Here is a 19,046-nt window from a genome sequence, read left to right as displayed (position 1 = left end):
TACTTATATTGTGCAGGCTACTTGTCACGTACTCGTCACATATGGATTTCTTAGTTTTATATACATCTCCGTAACTGCATGTTGTGATGATTATACCATTTTTACTGCCTACCTTTTCATGTACAGGAGGGCTGCAATGCATTGTTTATTGAGAGACAGTTTACTTAATCTTGTATTGGAAAAGCTGTTGAATATTAATAATGCTCCAGGGTAGAGCATCAAATAGACTAGCATTCTTGAGTAAATTGTGGCTGCAGTTACTATGTGTTACTATGTTCGTGGCTGCAGCCTCGCTGTTTAACAGCTGACCTATTTAATTGATACTATCTGGTTCAGACTTCCTTACAATTGTTATGCTTTAGGCTGGCACCTCTTATTAAATGTGCCACCTAGTGTGCAAGGAACCAGTCATCTCCTAGCAATATGTTCCACAGCGAAGGCTGCAATATAACGCAATGCCAGGAGGATACATTTATTAAGAGGCAGTAATATCACCATGTTGCATTACTGTACCATCCCCCCAACTGTAAAGTTTATATCCCATGAGTCCTAAGGCTGCTTATGTCAGCAAATCAGTATTGAGAAACAGCGCTGGGTCTTTTCTCACAAATCGCTCAGCTCCAGATCATAGGTAAAAAATCCATATACTTTATTTGAACATACAAAAGATCATAAACAGCGTCTGAGGTCTGACGCGTTTCGTGTTTGCACAAGACCCAGGAGTGCGCTGTCTCTCAATACTGATTTGCTGACAATGTTCCCCCTAGTGACGGACTCGGGCGGCAGCACCCGGGTCATGAAGGGCATGGGGTAAGAGCTGAAGTTTGTTTTACTCTACATACATGTAATTGATGGTCTGTGTGGGGAGTCAGTGGTGATAATACCGACTCTTTTTAATCTCATTTAATAAGCGTCTGGATCGGGGCTTTGGCACCTGACCACTGCATACTAAGGGTGAGTGACACACAGACAGAAACTATAACTCCCAGCCTGTTTGATGAAATTTATGTATAACTTTTAACCCATTACCCGTATAATTGATTTACTGTATTGGAATCCAAGAATAGTGCTGGGCATTTTGTCTCGAAAATTTAGATATATATGAAGGTGCTTAGGTCAAGCACACATGTACCCTGGGTTGTGCTCATTATTAGTACATATTTGCTGAAACACAATAGGAGCATGAAGACAAAGTCATGGCTAATGGGGAGGGGGCACTGTGTCCTATAAGCATTGTTCTATTGCAAACAGAAACAATATTGCTTTCTGAAATTGTATTGTTCAACACTTCTGTGCTTTGTCGGCTCCAGGGATGCACCTATTCGATCCAGGCTGAAACCTTTCAATGCGGGAGGGGGATAAACAGTGTCGGACTTGGACACTGGGGGCCCACCCAAAAGACCAGGGGCCCACTCTCAGTGCTATTATTCTTCCTCTCCTCACTCAACCTCTATTCTCCTATTCTCTTTTCTTATACATACTATAATCTATTATTCTATCTATTTAGCCTCTTTGTTCTACTAGAAATAGGAAATGGTCATGCAACAGGCAAAATGATTAACAGCATGAGGGCCCACTGACATCTGGGCCCAACAGGAAGTTTCCTGGTGGGCCAGTCCGACACTGGGGATAAAATAGTATCTACTGAATGGAATAGTCATGATCAGATACGTGAGAAGAACCTATAAGATCCAGGGTTCGCTGCTGGTCTTGCTGAATTTCTGGCTCATAAATGCTTTGATGAATCAACTGAGTTACCGATCCAGAGAATGGAATTCCATGGCTAAGGATTGTGTAGGGGCTGAATGAGACATCATAACTTCATATAGCACTTCCACATTTTGCTTTACAGGATAAATAGAAAAGGAGTTCTCTTTGCAGAATTTCCAGATGCTTGTTCCTATCTGGTTCTTTTTATTTGGACCAGTGTAGATGCAGCAAATGGGTTTGGGAAAGGGGATTTATGGCTAATTAATACCAGTTTGGAGAATTCAGATTGATACCAGGGTTGCGGAAGGAAATAAGCATAACTAGAATGGGACCCAAATAGAACTCATATAATACAGGGTATGATTAGAAAATGCTGGTTTGCATAGTTCCTAAAGGGCCAATACTCTCTTTATTTCTAAATCATTTTGTGGTGTAGATTTGGTTTGTCTGAACAAAAACCTATTTTGGCTCTTGGTGTTTTGACTGCCACAATGTTCTGGCTTACTTCAATGTTTGTCTTTCCTTCTGTCACTGCCATGGCATTTGCCATTTGTGCATTTTGACTTTTGACTGCCAAAGTGTCCATGTGCCATAGACCTAAGGATTAAACCAAATCCTAAACCTGTATAAACTGTTTTAATACAGCCATCCCTAATACGTTTGATCATGTTATTCACAAATGTAAAGTTATGTGGTTCTATGGATGTTAGATATGTAGTAAGGCCAGGGCCGCCATTAGAAATCACGGGGCCCCGTACAACAAAATTTTTGGGGCCCCCTGGGCCCCGCCCACACTGACGACCAAGCTCCGCCCCATATCCCGCCCACTCCACATCGCAGTTAAAAGACCACACAGACATCAGCGCTAAAAAAGTAACCCCCCCCACACAAGTTGTAAAAAGCTATTGATGGTCAGGGCCCCCTTATAAAAAATTGGGGCCCCCAAAAAAAAAAATTACATTTTTTTTTTTTTAAAACATTGGTGGCAGGGGCCCCCCTTATAAGTTAAAAACAAATTGGGGCCCCAAAAAAAAATTTGAAAAAAAATTAATTTTTTTTTGAAAAAAAAAAAAAAAAACATTGGCGGCAGGGGCCCCCTTATAAGTTAAAAAACAAATTGGGGCCCCAAAAAAAAAATTTGAAAAAAAATTAATTTTTTTTTTGAAAAAAAAAAAAAAAACATTGGCGGCAGGGGCCCCCTTATAAGTTAAAAACAAATTGGGGCCTCAAAAAAATTTTTGAAAAAAAACAAAAAAAAAAACTGTACTTGTACTTTGTTACAAGTTAAAAAAATTTGGGGCCACCAAAAAGAAAATTAATTTTTTTTTTAAAAAAAAAAACAATGGTGGCAAGGGGCCCCTTACGAGTTAAAAAAAAAATTGGGGCCCCAAAAAAAAAGTTTTAAAAAAAAAAAAAAGATTGGTGGCAGGGGCCTATAGAATATTAAAATAATACATTGGTGGCCAGGGGATTAAAAAAAAAAAAACACAAACTGGTGTTCAGTAGGATTGAACTCATGGCTTCAGTACTTCAACTTCGCCTCCTTTCGTGACTTCGGGTCTTTTCACCGCTTCAGGACTTCAATTTCGGCTGTTTTCGTGACTTCGGGTCTTTGCGCTGCTTCAGGACTTCGGCTTCGGCTGTTTTCGTGACTTCGGGTCTTTTCGGCGCTTCGTGATTTCTGGACTTCGGCTTTTTCCGTGACTTCGGGTCTTTTCGGCGCATCGGCTTCGGCTTTTCGGCACTTCCGCATTCGGCACGCAAGAGGCAAGACGTACGGCTCGGGCGCTCGTAAGGGGGGCCCGGATCTTCAAAAAATGCAGCGCTGCCGGGCCCCCCTTCATGCCCGGGCCCGGTACGCTTGTCCCCCCTGTCCCCCCCTGATGGCGGCCCTGAGTAAGGCTACAGGCAATGAATTACTTATGTAGTTTGCTTTATTTTGCCTAGAACATATCACAGGCACTGGTTACAGAGAAAAGGGAAATAATTTTTTAACATTTTGATTATTAGGATAAAATGGAGTTTATGGGAGACAGCCTTTTTCTGTAATTCAGAGATTTCAGGATAACATGTTTCCAGATTATTGATCCCTGTGGTACACTTTAAGGCTTATGTCACGTATCAGCGATTTCTCCACCAGTGTTTTTCCACTTGTGGCACACTACCATCAAGCAAAGTGGATTCCAAAAAGTGTATTTTGCCCAAAACAATTAGGTTAATGTCACATATGATGTTTCTCTGCCTGCAAATGCCTGCTACCCTGCTACCAGGGCCTTTAAAGGGGTTGTTCACCTTCCAAACACTTTTTTTCAGTTCAGTTGTTTTCAGATTTTTCCACAGAAATAGACTTTTTTCAATTACTTTCCATTATATATTTTTTACAGTTTTTCCAAAATCTAAATTTAAAGTTGAATGTTCCTGTCTCCGTTTTTTCAGTCTGGCAGCTCGGTAATTCAGGTGCAGATTCTAAACTCTTACAATTTTGCAACATTTAGTTGATACATTTCTCAGTAACATCTCTGGAGTATTAGCAACTATTGGATCAATTCTGTAATGAATCCCAGAGATTCTGCTCAGCAGGGACAAAGATAAGAAATGTATCAACTAAACTTATGAATTTAGAACAGTTTACAGGGTTGGGTTGGCAACCCCCCCCCCCCCCCCCCCCCCCCGCCAGAGCTGCTTTAGAAGGTGAAAAATGACACTTTACACTTCAATATTAGAAAAACACTGACACATAGAAAATAGAAAGTAATTGGAAAAAATTGTTATTTCTGGTGATCTATCTGAAAACAACTAGTTGTTTGAAGGTGAACCACCCCTTTAACTACAAACGGGATTGTAGCTAGGTAGCTGGTTTTAATGCATCTGACGTTAGCCTAGCTCCACTTTTGTGCATTTTGCTCTAGTTTTACTTCAGGTATTAATTATACTGGAACTTGGTAGTATTTTTAGCACTGTTACTGAATCTGGACCATAAGCACCAGTGTAAATCACTACAATACTTTCCTGCTGCTGCTTCTACTAGCTACTTATCTTTCTTATATAGAAAGTACCTGTGTATACATCAGCACAACAGAAATCATATATTTAATCTACCAATGATAAGGCAAAAATACAATAAATAATATAAAAATAAATAAATATAATAGGGCTTTCAGCGAGTTCCTTCATAAAGGCTTGCCCCAATATGAGTCTGCCTTCACGCATCCTCCAGTTTTTCCAAGCAAATAATGTATAAACGATATGAACTGCCATGGCAATACTCTATAGTGAAACATCATTCGTGGCTCCCTTCCAACAAGATGCAAAATGGTGTTATTACAATAATTCATATAATGCAGAGAGTTTATTAACAAACATTTGGCATTACCAAACATTTAAGGATGCAGGTTGCTTGTTTGCCTGTAAGAATGAAGTTGTTTAACCTATTCACTGAGAGGCAAAAGTCAAGCAACAGCAGCTGCCACTCAGAGTTATAGCTACAGACAGTAAGCAATTAAACATATAGGAAATTACATTAATGGGTTAAAATTGTAAAGGGGTTATCATGCTGGGGTTCAGGTAATTTCTAACATTCTGTGTGGCCCCTGTGTTGTCCTGACTTCTTGCTATGCACCCCTTAATTGAAAATTGGGAACAGTTAAAATGAGGAGGATAAGTGGAAATGCTGCTACTTAAGGGTAATGACAAATGGAGCAGGATTAGCTATTAAATTCTTCATTTACCATTCTTCCCACAAAGTTCTCCATACCTGGACCATTAATGTAGTGACTTATTTTAGTATGGTTAAAATTATTGGTGGGATAGCACCTTTTCACGGCATAATCTGGCAGGTGCCCTTGGTGTCTTGGGAACATATATTTGAGAACTCATTTGGATACAAAAATGGTACCTACCGGCCTGTTCATATACTGAAAGGGCTACTATGGCAAAACAATACTCCCCCATAGTGATGGGTGAATTTGACCCATTTTGCTTTGCCAAAAATTTATGAAATGGCGAAAATTCATCAAAATGTGTTAAAGTTTAATGAAAGTCAGTAACGGAAAAAAAATTCACAATGCAAAATGTTATGCCGTTGTGCGAATTATTATTCTTTTGCACAAATTTAATATAGCTTTTGTGAACCCGCAAATTGTTTTTAGTGACCGCTTTCGACAGTCGAAGAGAATTTGTGAATTTTATAGTTTGTGCCAGTATGCAGTGAATGTAATAGTTCTTACTGAAAAAGTTATGTTTGCTCCAAAAGATTACAAACCCTTCAAGCACTTCTTAAACTGGGCAATACGCAATTAAAATTCACAATGTAATATTACATTGCAATTTGAAAATTGTATTCTTATTTCTGCAAATTGTTTTGCTCTTTGGGACTTTTATTACATTCTCCAATATGGGTGTCAACATATTTTTGACGTGCAACAATTTTTTAGTGCATAGTTTTTTTCTCCCATAGAAGTCTATGGCCGTCATTTTTGCGGCAAAACTTGCGAAATATTTTGCTCATCGCGAGTCCCCCCAATATCCTGGGTCATGGGCCAACCTGTCCATCAGGATTGGTAATTAGATTTGTGTGTCTATTCTGTGCATTCTTTTTGTGTGTTGGATTTTTTGACAGTTTGAAGAACAGTTCACTCTTCTTAGTAATCTAAAGATGAGGGTGTGTGTGTGTTCACTGTTGGGTGAATGTAGTCATTGGAATTTTGCACCAATGCTGTATCCCCTAAGAACTTGTCAGACTCCATATAACACTGGTGATAAAACTGGAGCAGAACAGGACACGGAAATGTGTAATTCGGGGGCATGAATGAAAATGGTGCAATATTCCTCTAGGTTTTGAAAACTGATTCCTGACCTATTTTCTTTGTAATGCAGCAGCTCCCTTAGGACCAGAAAAAAATCTAATTATTAAGGAGAATTATGGAGGCCCACCCAGTTTTCAGTTTTGACCCACTGGTAAAGAATCCCTGATGTAGCACTTGCAATAATACAATGTTCAACACCATCACAATTCATAGAAACACAATGGAGTATCTTGTTCAACTGTGGGATCAAAGTCCTTTAATGCTGTATGGCAGGAAATGTAATAAAATTTGCAAAGAGAACACATTTGAGCCCACAAAATAAAAAAAACAGGTCGCAATGTAATATTCTTCATTAGACTTTTGGGGTAAACGTAACAACTTTTTCATTAAGACGTTTTATTGCATACACTGCACACTATCGCAAACTATAAAATTCGCAATCGATATACTACTGTCACGTGAGGGGCAAAGTGTTTGCAAAGGCAAAACTTTTTACTTTTGCAAGCATTTATGGTATTCTCATTGCGAACAATTTTTATGCTAGCAACTAATATTATACTCCCCATATGAGCACCAAACAGTCAGTTGCTGTAATTCTGATCCAGTTTATTTCGATTTGAGATCAGAGTCACTGACTTGGTTTGCAATTCGCTATAAGTCTGCAGCCAGCATTAGGCCTTATCTACGTTTCTGTTTATTGAAGACGCATAAGGTTCTCATTCTGTACATGTGGGCTTTTTGGTTTATATTCCTTTTCGCCAATGATAGAAAGGCTGCAAACTCTTTGCTAACTAGTTGCATACTTAAGTTCCAGAGTATTACGATTAAAGAAATTCAGATCCAACAAGATGAAGAGCCACATACTGTAGTTGTTATAAATAGCATGGTACAAACACAGGGCAGGAAAATGTAGCCTCCATCTTTTGCTGTACTATCCTACCAAAGGTTAGGTCTTCTGCTAAGACAGATCATCACGATAATTTATCCAGCAGTGCCAGCAAGATTATGATTAAAATTCCATGTGGATCTATGGAATATGATAATACATTTTTTTTGTATCCAGTAATACAGATTTTAAGCAACCACACTTCCTAAAACATAAACCCTATAGCACTCCAGAGGGATGTAGAACATGCCAAATCTTTATTGCAAACTGTTCACAATAACAGACAGCTAAAAACATAACCCAACTGGGACTTGTTTGATATTTGTACATGTTAAACCAAGTGGGTATAAAACAGTAGTACACAGAGCCCATTACATTTACCAACAGTTTTTTCACCTAGGAATGCAATGATCATAGTCATAGTCCAAACTCATCATGCCGTAAATGGACTATTTCTCTAATAATTTTATTGGATAGTTTCAAAGGAAGGGTTTGTGCATGCTTTTCTTATTGGTTGAGTGGCCTATGTTTTCTGTTGTTAGTGTTAGGACTCCAATTATCCAGACTCTTTGGGCTCTTCAGTACCTTTGCTAATATCCTCTTTCTTTATTGATGTGTGCAATTTAGTCACCTTTGGTCCAACTCTTTCTTATGTGACCAATTGTATCTACTGATGGGAAAAATCTTTGCTCCATTCTGTTGAATGAATTAATCATTTTGCCTCCTCAGAGAAAAGCAAACAATGGAACTGGAAAACTTTAGTTTAGTTTTCAAACAGTATTTCATGGCCAGGAATATCCAATAGATACAGTTTATACAGAACTGGATTGATTCTGAGCAAGTCAATAACTCATTTTAATTCTAGATGTATATCCTCCCATTGTTTCTGAGTATTCCTACTCTCCTGAACAGATAGTACAAAGAATATATGTTTAGAGAACCAGACAGTTTTTCTTTTGTAATATAATTATATGTAATGTAATTATAAATGCCAACGTATTGTACAGTATAAGGGGGGTGTTTACATTATATATTATTATACAGGTATTATATTTCATGTAAATGCTTAATGATACAAGAAGTAAAGATGTCCCTGCTCATTTCTTGCAATATACTTGCTAATTTCTTGCAATATCATTTGGATTTGGTTTCATATTTGATTTATGTGGATGACACATGATGGATTTTTTTACTTATGGCAGATACCAGAATGTTAAGTCACAACTACTTCAGTTGCTGGTGTATAATAGTGATTGGTGAATTTGTCCCGTTTCACTTTGCCACGAAATTCCCAATTTCCAGAAAAATTTGCAAAACGGGCGAAAAATTTGTGTTTCCTGAATTTTGCCCCCCGGCGACAACTGACGGGCATTATAGTCAATGGGCGTCCATTTAATTGTCGTCACAAAAAACTTTGACGCCAGCGAATTTTCACCAGCTAATTTTCACTGCAATTTCGAGAATTTATACGCTGGCGGCGAAACGTGGAAATTTGCAGCTAATAATTTTGCACATCACTAGTGTATAACAAAGCTTTATGTATGGGAAGAATCTGTTCAAAAGGTCCTAGGAATGAATAGAGTTTATGAGCAGAATGCATCCCTCCAATTGGCTGTATAAGCTCTGTACTAGGTTGTTGTTGCCTCTCCTATTAAAATTACAGTCTCTTACTCAAATCAACGCATGGTTGTTAGGGTAATTTGGATCCTACCAACCCAATTGCTGAAATGGCAAACTAGAGAACTGCTGAATCAGCGCTTTATGTCTATTATTTTAATTTAGTTGGTAATTTCTTCCCTTGTTACATTATAATCCTGTAGGTGTAGCCATGATTACTGTCACTTGTACAGCTCGGAGCAATTTCCTGTAGTAATAATTCATATATATGTAATTACTTTGTGCAAGTAAATGTGGCCAGTACTAATTTGATACTACAGTATATCAATGAATTCTACACCTATCAAACTAAGTCCCAAGTCAATCTACAGCAGAAAGTCTTATATACTGACAAACACCTTGTTTTATCCTTTGTGTGCAATATTAGGATCATTTCATGGTACAGGTATGGGATCTGTTATCCAGAAACATGTTATCCAGAACAATACTGGAAGGCTATCTCCCAAGAATTCACATTTTTAAATATGATTTCCTTTTACCCTGTAGTACTAAAACATTAACTTGTACCTGATACCTATTAAGATATAATTTGTTCTTATTGGAAGTTAAACAATTCTACAGGGTTTAATTAAGGTTTAAATGAACAGACTTAAGGTGCGGTGATCCAAATTACGGGAAGATATCTATTCAAGGCAATAGGTTCCATATCTGTACAATATCTCTCAAGAATTCTGTGACATATCTGACAGCATTCTAGAACTCTGTAGCTATGGTTTGGGACTCAATGTGGGTGCTGTGATGGAGATTCTGGACTTGCTGAAAGTGACTAATGCTGCAAATGATTCATTTAAATCCCAGCTCAAAAGCCAGTTACCATTGTTACTGAGAGACATCTCCCTAACAGTTACTAATACATATGCCAGGTGCTTACATAACGCCGATGTAGAGAGATATGAGATATTCTGAGACAATTTGCAATTGGGCTTCATTGTGAGTTATTTAGTATTTTATTCAGCAGCTGTTATTTCAGCATCTGTTTACTAGGGTCTACATTATGGCCCAAATATGAATATGACAAGGACTGAATAGAAAGATGAGTAATAAAAAAGTAGCAATAACAATATATGTGTAGCCTTTCAGAGCATTTGCTTTTAGATGGGGTCAGTGACCCCCCCCCATTTGAAAGCTGGAAAGAGTCAGAAGAAGAAGAAGACAAATAATTCAAAAACTATAGAAAAGAAAAAAAATTAACAGCAATTGAAACGTTGCTTAGAAAAGTTGCTTAGAATTGATCATTCTATAAAAAACTTAAAGATGAACCACCGTTCATATAAAAATTTAACCTGCTAATATGCAGAGGTTACTTTTCTTGACATGGGTCATTTAACCATGGATGCCTCAATCAATGGTTTAACTACACTTACAATAACTCTACAGCTGGCCTTGTTGTTCCCATACATTTATCCATATTGCTCATTCCCTTCTTTTTAATATATATATATATATATATATATATATATATATATATATATATATATATATATATATATATATATATATATATATATATATATATATATATATATATATAAAAATAACAGGTCAACATTCAAATGTATAAGAAGCCCACAAAACCGCACTCCAAGGACTTTGTAAGTAAAAAAACAAAAATTATTTTTTCATCAATCAGGCTGTCTTTATATATATATATATAAAATACACAAAAGCCATATATATATATTCACCGTTTATATCCTTATAAACGGTGAGTAGTGATGTAATCAGTTATAAACGGTTGGTAGTGATGTAATTTTTGTCACATGACTCACTAAAACTTGTGTATTATAATAAATAAAGTACCCCTTGTTGGAAAATATGAGGATATTAGAAGTAACCTTGGAGTTCCATGACCTGTATAAAAGCAATCCGCCTTCGGCCTCGTGCTTTTATATGGTCATGGAATTCCTCAGTGACTTATACTATCCTTATATTTTACAATAGAGGGTACTTTATTCATTATATATATATATATATATATATATATATATATATATATATATATATATATATATATATACACAGTTGAACAATGCTTATAACTTTCAATCTAGTTGCAGAATGAGCTACAGTCCTCTCCAAGTGGCAATGCAATATACAGTATGTTAATGAGCCTTTGAAATATAGGGACACAGATTCTAATATTGACTCCTGCTTTCTATGCTAAACGAGTTTCTAGAATGTTTGCACTCGTATCAGAGCACAAAGACTTGCAGCTGCCCCTATTAGTACTGTATTGTCTGTGGTGTATTGCCTGGTGTATTGATCTCACATGGGCAAGTTAAATACAATTTAAGTAGGAATGTAAGGAGTTACCATTCAATGAAGTGATACTGGTACATTTACCTGAACAACAGAAATATCTTTATACTATAGTCATAAAATCCGTCGCTGACCTGTTTTCTGGGAAACCTTCCTATTTCCCCATTTGTCAGCACTCGGCCTACAACTTCAAAGATGACCTGAATAAAATCTGGTTGTGTTAGATAATCACTTTCTGAATTTGTTTTGCCTGTATTCTTTACCTTTTGTCAGAAGTTCAATAGCACAGAATATTGTTGCACTGCAGTAATAGGTACTGTAGCTGACATCATATATCGAAAATCTTCCAAGACGAAATAGGCAAAATTTTATATATAATTTATTATGTAATAACAATCATAGCTGGGATAAGTAAAATTAATATATATGAAATATCTATATATGATATGAAGCTGTAGATCTTTTATCAGAACTCATGGTCTGCTGAGAAGAAGGATCTGATTATACATAATGCCCCCCCAATACAGATGCACTGCTCCTGGGTCCAGGAAGATTAAGTGAGCCTCAGAGTGCACTAGAGACATGGCACTACTCTCAGAAGTTTTAAGGGAGCCTGAGGGGAAATGGATTGTAATATTATGATGATGATGATTATCTCTGATGAAAGGGGGGGGTTGCACAGGGGACCTATAAATATGGTCAAAAACCTTGGACCAGTATCTTTCTGGTATCTTGAAATGGTTTCATAGATAACACTTTGTTATTGTTTCTGTATTAAAGATTGTTACATATGGCTGCCATCACTCTATCTACCACCTGTATGAGTTGTATAGTATATTCAGCCCAGCCTGTCATTCCCTAATGATGGCCGATATGTTGCAACAATTGTTTAATACCATACTCAGGTAGAAATAATCATCTGTCTTTCTCTCTAATTTCTCCTCCTCCTCATCCCTCTCTCAAAGTCTTTACTTCTTTTCTTTCCCTCCTCCAACTCATGATGTACTCTTTCCCTCTCCCTCTCTATTCATACACGTGCTCATTCTCTCCACTCCCACAGTCTCTGAGTGCCTATGCACTGCTCCCTTGCAGATAGAAGAAGATTCTCTGTATGCATTGCTGCAGCCCTATTTTTTCTTATCGTCCACGCTGGAGAAAAAAAGGGGATTAATCGCCATCCTTGGTCCCTGCTCCCTGATTGACAGCTAAATCCCTATACCTCCTGCTTAGCATGCGCCCAGCCCGCCTTGTATGACACTGCCACAGTCTCTTTCCCACAGCCGCAACGGCAGCAGAAACAGCCTCCAAATCTGCTCATGCACAGCCCTATCTGCAGGGAATCCAATTAAAAGGCAAGAGAGACACTAAGACATGGGCAGCCTTGCTCTCTCCCCTCTTTTTTTTTTTACTTTCATTTAAAGATTTCTGGGTTTTTTGTCCCAGCAAATAATTCTTCCTCCTGACTCCACAAGTGCAAAAGAAAAAGAAAGAACATTATTTTTAGATTAAAAAAAAAAAACATTACGGTGAGGGATAGAGAGAAGCCTCGTGTCCCCCTTCTGCACTAACATGGTGGATGCATGGACACTTTGGCAGACCAAAGATTGACATCTCAAATCCTTCAAGCCCCCCACCCTGATCACTATAATGAGTTGCATTGCACTATGACCTTGGATCTCCAAACTGTGGTGGTTTTTGCTGTGATTGTGGTCTTGCTGCTGATCAATGTGATCCTGATGTTCTTTCTGGGCACCCGGTAGATGGATTTTCCCCCTTGAGCTGACGGCAGGAACCTGCAAAAGAACCAAAGAGAAAGAGAGAAGGAGAACAAGCACAATTTCATACTCGCACAGCTACTGAGCCTCATCATGGACTCGCTCTGATATGTATGACGTTGCTCTATTATCTTTGCTTAAATCTTTTTTAGGGCCCACTGAACCTTTCACTGCCAAGAGTCCTGGGGATTTACAGTAGGACAGAAAGAGCATTTGCTGAGACTAAAGAACAGATGTTATGTTAGATAATTTAAGTGTATACATACTAATAGGGTGTTCATTCTACAGCCCTCCAGCTCTTAAAGAACTGCGGTTTCCTGCATCCCACCAGCAGCTGGAGGTTGGATATCACTCATTTATGTAATTTTTTTCTTCCCTTTAGATGGTGGGCCTTAGTCATTGCCTGGGCCCCCTAACCCTTTTAACTGCAGCCCTTAGTCATATAATGTTACTTTTACCCATGAACAGTGAGGGTTAAATGTCTCCTGCGAGTGTGCTGCCTCCATTCTCTGTGTATGGAATGTAGAATAGCATGCCTTTTTCACTCCTGTCCTGTTTTACAAGAGAAAGAGCATGTTTGTTGTAATATAAGTCTATGAATAATCCTTAAAGGGCACTGTCCCGAAAGTGACATAAGTCTAACATAGCAAATAATGTGAAGCAAGCAGGGTTGTAAGGAGTAAGAAGGAGCAATTATAAATAACCGCATGACTTGCTGGTCCTCACTGGAGGAGAATTGAAAGACACATATTTTTATTATTGTCATCAAAATACAGTGTTAATGTAGTTGTGGTTGTATAGAAAAGTCACTTAAAGGCAAATGAAAAATAAGGTTTCATCTTCATCCTAGAAATGTTTAAGGTTTTAGACTCTTTTGGGTTCAAGCTGATTACTGCAGTCTTACATTGGGGCCCTCACAGCATGTACAGATTGCACAACTATTTCCTTTGAAGCAATTGCTATCAAAACCAAGTTTGGTCCATCTCCCTACTATAGTCTTCAACGGTAAATTAGCACTCCATATACCATTAATTCGGTTCATATTGTCTCCCCTCCATCCCCTGCCTTTTTGGCTTCGGGGGGGGGGGGGGTGTCAGCCCTACAGCCCTACAGCCCTACAGTTTAGGAACCTCTGACCTATAAGTTGCACAAAACCAGATTACAGTATGTAGAAATTTCTAGTACACTTTTCAGAATTTTTAATAAGTGGGAGAATGGCACCAATGCTTTGGGATAAAGGACTGTTGTGTTTTTAGCAGTTGTTGGTGATTGGATCTTGAATTGGGTTTTGTATTAAGAAAAGAGATGCAGAGCTTTATCTTGGCACAGAACACAGTGGGGCTGGACAAGGTCTGTGACTTGAATCCAAAATGCAACTCTTAGCAAATTGTCGTTTGCTGTGCTTTTCTATTGTAAAAAAAAAAAAAATGAATTCATTCTCTCTCCATCTGTGGCCTTGAATGGGTCTAATGTGAGGACTTGATGTACTTACTGCACTTTAAAACATGCATGTATTGCGTATGTATATTCCAATTATGTGTATAGATCAGACAGCGTTAGGGGATGTGAGGAGGGGCTACAAAACTTGGACCTACAAGTTCGGCCCTGCAAGAACAGTATTTTATGCAGAACTGTGAATGGTGTAATTGTGGGCAGTGTGTATTGTAAGACAAAATTGTGTAATTTATGATTTATATATGGAACTCTCCACTCTCCAGCTGTTACATAACTACAACTCTCACCGTACTGAGTTTTTTAAGGCACTGAACTATATGGTTACTTATAATATTCTAATATACAGGTATGGGATTTGTTGTGCAGAAACCTGTTATCCATCAAAAAAGCTCTGAATTACGGTAAGGCCATCTCCGACAGACTGCATCTTATGCAAATAATCAACATTTTTAAAAGTTATTTCCTTTTTCTCTGTAATAATAAAACAGTACCTTGTACTTGAGCCCAACTAAAATATAATGAATCCTTAATGGTGGCAACACAATTCTATTGGGCTTATTTAATGTTTACGTTATTTTTTCCTAGATTTAAGGTATGGAGATCCAAAGCATTCTGCATAAGGGGTCCCATAACTGTATTATATTAGGCGGTATATTATTCTCTATAAATTGACATTTAACGGGCTGATCATATTCTCATTTACCTTTCTGCTGCAAAGCCTTATTTATAATTGCCTTCCTAGGTTGCACAGTAGTTCCAAAGCAGATGGGTATTCTGTATAGTGGGCATCTCTCGGCTTCTCTGTATTGCCCCCTGGCACCAATATTCCCTCCTGATACCTGCAGTTTCCATTTACTTGGTTTATATTGATTTCCCTGAAAATAAAGTACCAGATTAAATATGTTTATAGTTATCCATGCTTACACATGGGTATGCTTACACCCAGAGGTGCTGACTGCCGGCGAATCTGTCTGCAGTACAGAGTAGGTCTTAAAGGAAAAAAACTGCAGATAAGGATTTTTCTTATATTTACTTTCCTCCTCCACAGCAGCCATTTCAGTTTCAGTCGGGCCTAGGGTTTTGTTAGATGCCTGTCACCATGGCAATAAGTTGGCAACCACCTGATATGAAAAGAACTGTGTGCAACAAAATGAAATTCAGCAGCAGCATCATAACACTATGATTCACATTGCAGCAAGGTCTCTTCATATTTTAAAGAGACTCCTGATGCACTGAGGTTGTATATCTAAGCATGAGCCAATAGCAGTGTGTGTTTGGCAACTATGGGGTTATGTAATAAAAGGTGCAAAAGTTTTCTGCGGGTTTAATGCCATTAGCATTTAATGGGCAACTGGGTACCTGGGCAAACTGTGCTTTTATTATGGGAGAATTTTCTTATATAGCATGTAAATATTATAAATATCTTGTCAGAGACGGAACTAGGTGGGGGCGGGCCCTGGTGGGGACGGGCCCTGGTCTTCCGTGCGGTGCTGCATTGGTCGCGTGACTGCCGGGGGGCCCTGCGGGGGGTGCGGGCCCTGGCCCAATTGCACCCCCTGCTCCCCCCGTAGTTATGCCACTGTATCTTGTATATCAATGGATTGATAGATAGACAGATAGATATGTAGTAGATAGACTAACAGCTATTTCTTATATAAATCATTTTCAGAAATTTCTCATAGTATTCCTTATATATTTCAGGTCTCCAGAGAGCATGAGGAAGTTAGGATAACAGTATAAACCAATTCGAGGAGATGTGATGGCTCGGTGGTGGGGTTACTACATCCTCTTTTGGGGAAGCCATAGATTCACTTGTAAATAAAGTTCACTGTGACCTTTGACAAATATCTCACTCTGTGTTCAAGTCACCAGCCTTAGATTGTAAGCTCTAGGGGGCAGGGGCACACACTGAAATATTGATGAAACTCATGAAACTGGTCATAATTCTATGTAATGAGAATTATACTCGTTTAAATGATTTTGCTTCAGGTATGGGATCTAGTTTCTGGAACCTTGTTATCCAGAGAGTTCTGAATTTTAGGAAGGTCATCTTCTATATACTCCATTATAATCAAATCAAAAAGATTTTTAAAGCTACTGTAAGTTCCTTTTTTCTCTGTAATAATAAAACAGTACCTTGTACTTGATCCCAACTAAGATATAATTAATTGTTATTGGAGGCAATGCAATCCTATTGGGTTTATTTACTATTTAAATTATTTTTAAGTACTGTGGGCACACTACATTAGTTTTGAACACAAGTGAGTATGCTTAGTTGGGCATGTGGGGCTTAGCTAACAGTGGTATCTATGTGTGCTTGCTCTGTTACCTTTTGTTATTGCCCAGGTCAAACAGTTATTAGGCTGGCCCTGCAAGAAAACACGCATACCTTGCAATTTTAACTTTGATAAAGATTATATTTATGGCAATGCAAGTAGATCTATATAGCCTCTTTATATTATTTTCTCTAGAGAATTCTTGTGCTCTGATATACATGCTATGAAATCTAATCAATAACCTTACTATTATACTCAGCATTTTATTATTTCCTTCTGTATGTCTTTGGATTAATCGTATTTGTCTTTAGTTCCTGCATGACACATATTTCTTATTGGCATTTATCTTGCTGTAAATTCTATTTTTGTGAGTACTCATGTAAGATGAGATGTCCCATATTTAGGGAAGCAAGTGGGGTAACAGCATGGGTTTCTCCAGTCCCAGTGAGTGGTATATTGTACTTGCCGTGGGAAAGATTAAGAAACTCCATTTTCACCCAAAGAGTTATCTATCTTAGGGAAGGGACTGCAACTGTGTAGAAATAGGGTATATGAGTGTCATTGGGATAGGGTGCATAGTAAAGTCTTAGCAGTTAACATGGGACAGTGGATATATTCAGTAAAGTAACCAATGTCTTGCAGGTGACCCTAAAGCAGCACATCTTCTAGCAGCATTGCTACTACACTGATGGCCTTCCAGCATGGTGCTGGTGCAGTTTCACTCCTGGAAGTTCTGCCATGGTATTGTATAATAAAGCAAGATAGTGTAAGTAACTGTGGGATTGTGTGTTTCAAATAGCATAATGGTGCCAGTAATAAAACTAAAGAGCTACAGGTCATTACAGAAAAAGGGGCCCATTTGGTTATTTTACTTTGGGTCCTGCCATTCCTGTGGTCCCCCTCTCCTGCTACTTTAGTGAAGCATCTTAAAAATGTTCCTAATAACCCTCCAGACCCATAGTATTATTTAGCATTTTTGCATAATTTAGAATTTTGCATTTTTGACCCAACCCCCACCCTTACCCCAAAGAAAATATCTAAACAGCACAGTATCTGAGCAGTGCAGAGGTACGAGCAGAGAGTATAAGTATATATATTTTCAAGGAGATGTGTAGTGTTTTGCCTTGCTGAAACCTGTTGCCATGGCAATTTGCATCTCCCTATAGACACTGCATTGCAAAGTGGCTCAGGGCTAAGATCTACTCCCACCATCTGCACCAGTGATTAGAGGGGAATTCACCAGTCATGCCATTTTTGGGGTTTCATTTCAGTCTTCCCATCTCATCCAACTCTTCTGGTGTTTTTCCTGAGGGTAACTGTACAGCCTTCAAATAGTTTAGCAGAACCTTAGCATCATCTATTATTAATTCAGCTCCAGCATTTCCCTGCAGTGCAGTAAAAGGAGGTACAGTCATAGAGGGACTTCTCATAGAGCAGTTGTCCCTTTTTCAATTGTAAGATATCATGATCTGCTCTGGGTTTCGTAAGGGCAGGTAGGCTTGGGGGAAGGAGGGTCTACCCAGGGTAGGGGGGAGGGTTTTTTTTATTACGGGTTGAATTCTCCTTTAAGGTATGAAGATTCACATTATGGAAAGATCAGTTATCCAGAAAACCCCAGGTCCCATACCTGTACCATGAGCTCCCGAGGGTGCAAGTCAGGATCTGTGTCATTTCAAGACTGATTCAGTATTTCTAGTTGGTTGTCTGGTGGGTGTCTCAGATTCAGGCTTATACCTGCCCCCTGACTTGCTTATGGGACAAGGTTAAAAAACCGATAACCCATTGCATCCCATCAACAGGAAGCATTTGTGTTGTGGAAAGTTTAATTTTTTTACCTTCTTTGGACTTTCTAAAGAAGTTCTGGTGGGGGTCACTGACTCTGCAAACTGTTTTAAAACAATACATTAAGTGATATGTTTCCTATCTTTGGCCCTGCTAAGCAGAATTTCATTAAAGACATCTGTTATAATAATTGATACAATAATTGCTAATATTCCATAATAATACGAAAGTTGCTGGACCAGGTTGTGATTTTCTTGATTTTTCCGATATCAGGTTCCCAAACTTTATGTCCTCAATAAAGTGAAATTACTAATATTCTACATATGCTGCTGAGAAATGTATCAACTAATGTAGCAAATTGTAAGTTTAGAATTTTCACCTGGATCAGACAAAACCATTAAACTTTAGATTTCAATTTTTT

The 19,046-nt window shown here is 38.3% G+C and overlaps 1 protein-coding gene across 4 annotated transcripts in view; it reads left to right on the top strand.

Annotated features, from left to right (window-relative positions):
- The window catches only part of LOC108700542 (rho guanine nucleotide exchange factor 9), a 258,564-nt gene that overhangs the window by 94,211 nt on the left and 145,307 nt on the right, over window positions 1–19,046 (top strand). The window lies entirely within an intron of this gene.

This window comes from Xenopus laevis, chromosome 8S (genome assembly GCF_017654675.1).
Source record: "Xenopus laevis strain J_2021 chromosome 8S, Xenopus_laevis_v10.1, whole genome shotgun sequence".
NCBI lineage: Eukaryota > Metazoa > Chordata > Amphibia > Anura > Pipidae > Xenopus > Xenopus laevis.
Note: the sequence above shows the minus strand (reverse complement) of the source record. Positions and strands in the feature narration are given on the sequence as shown.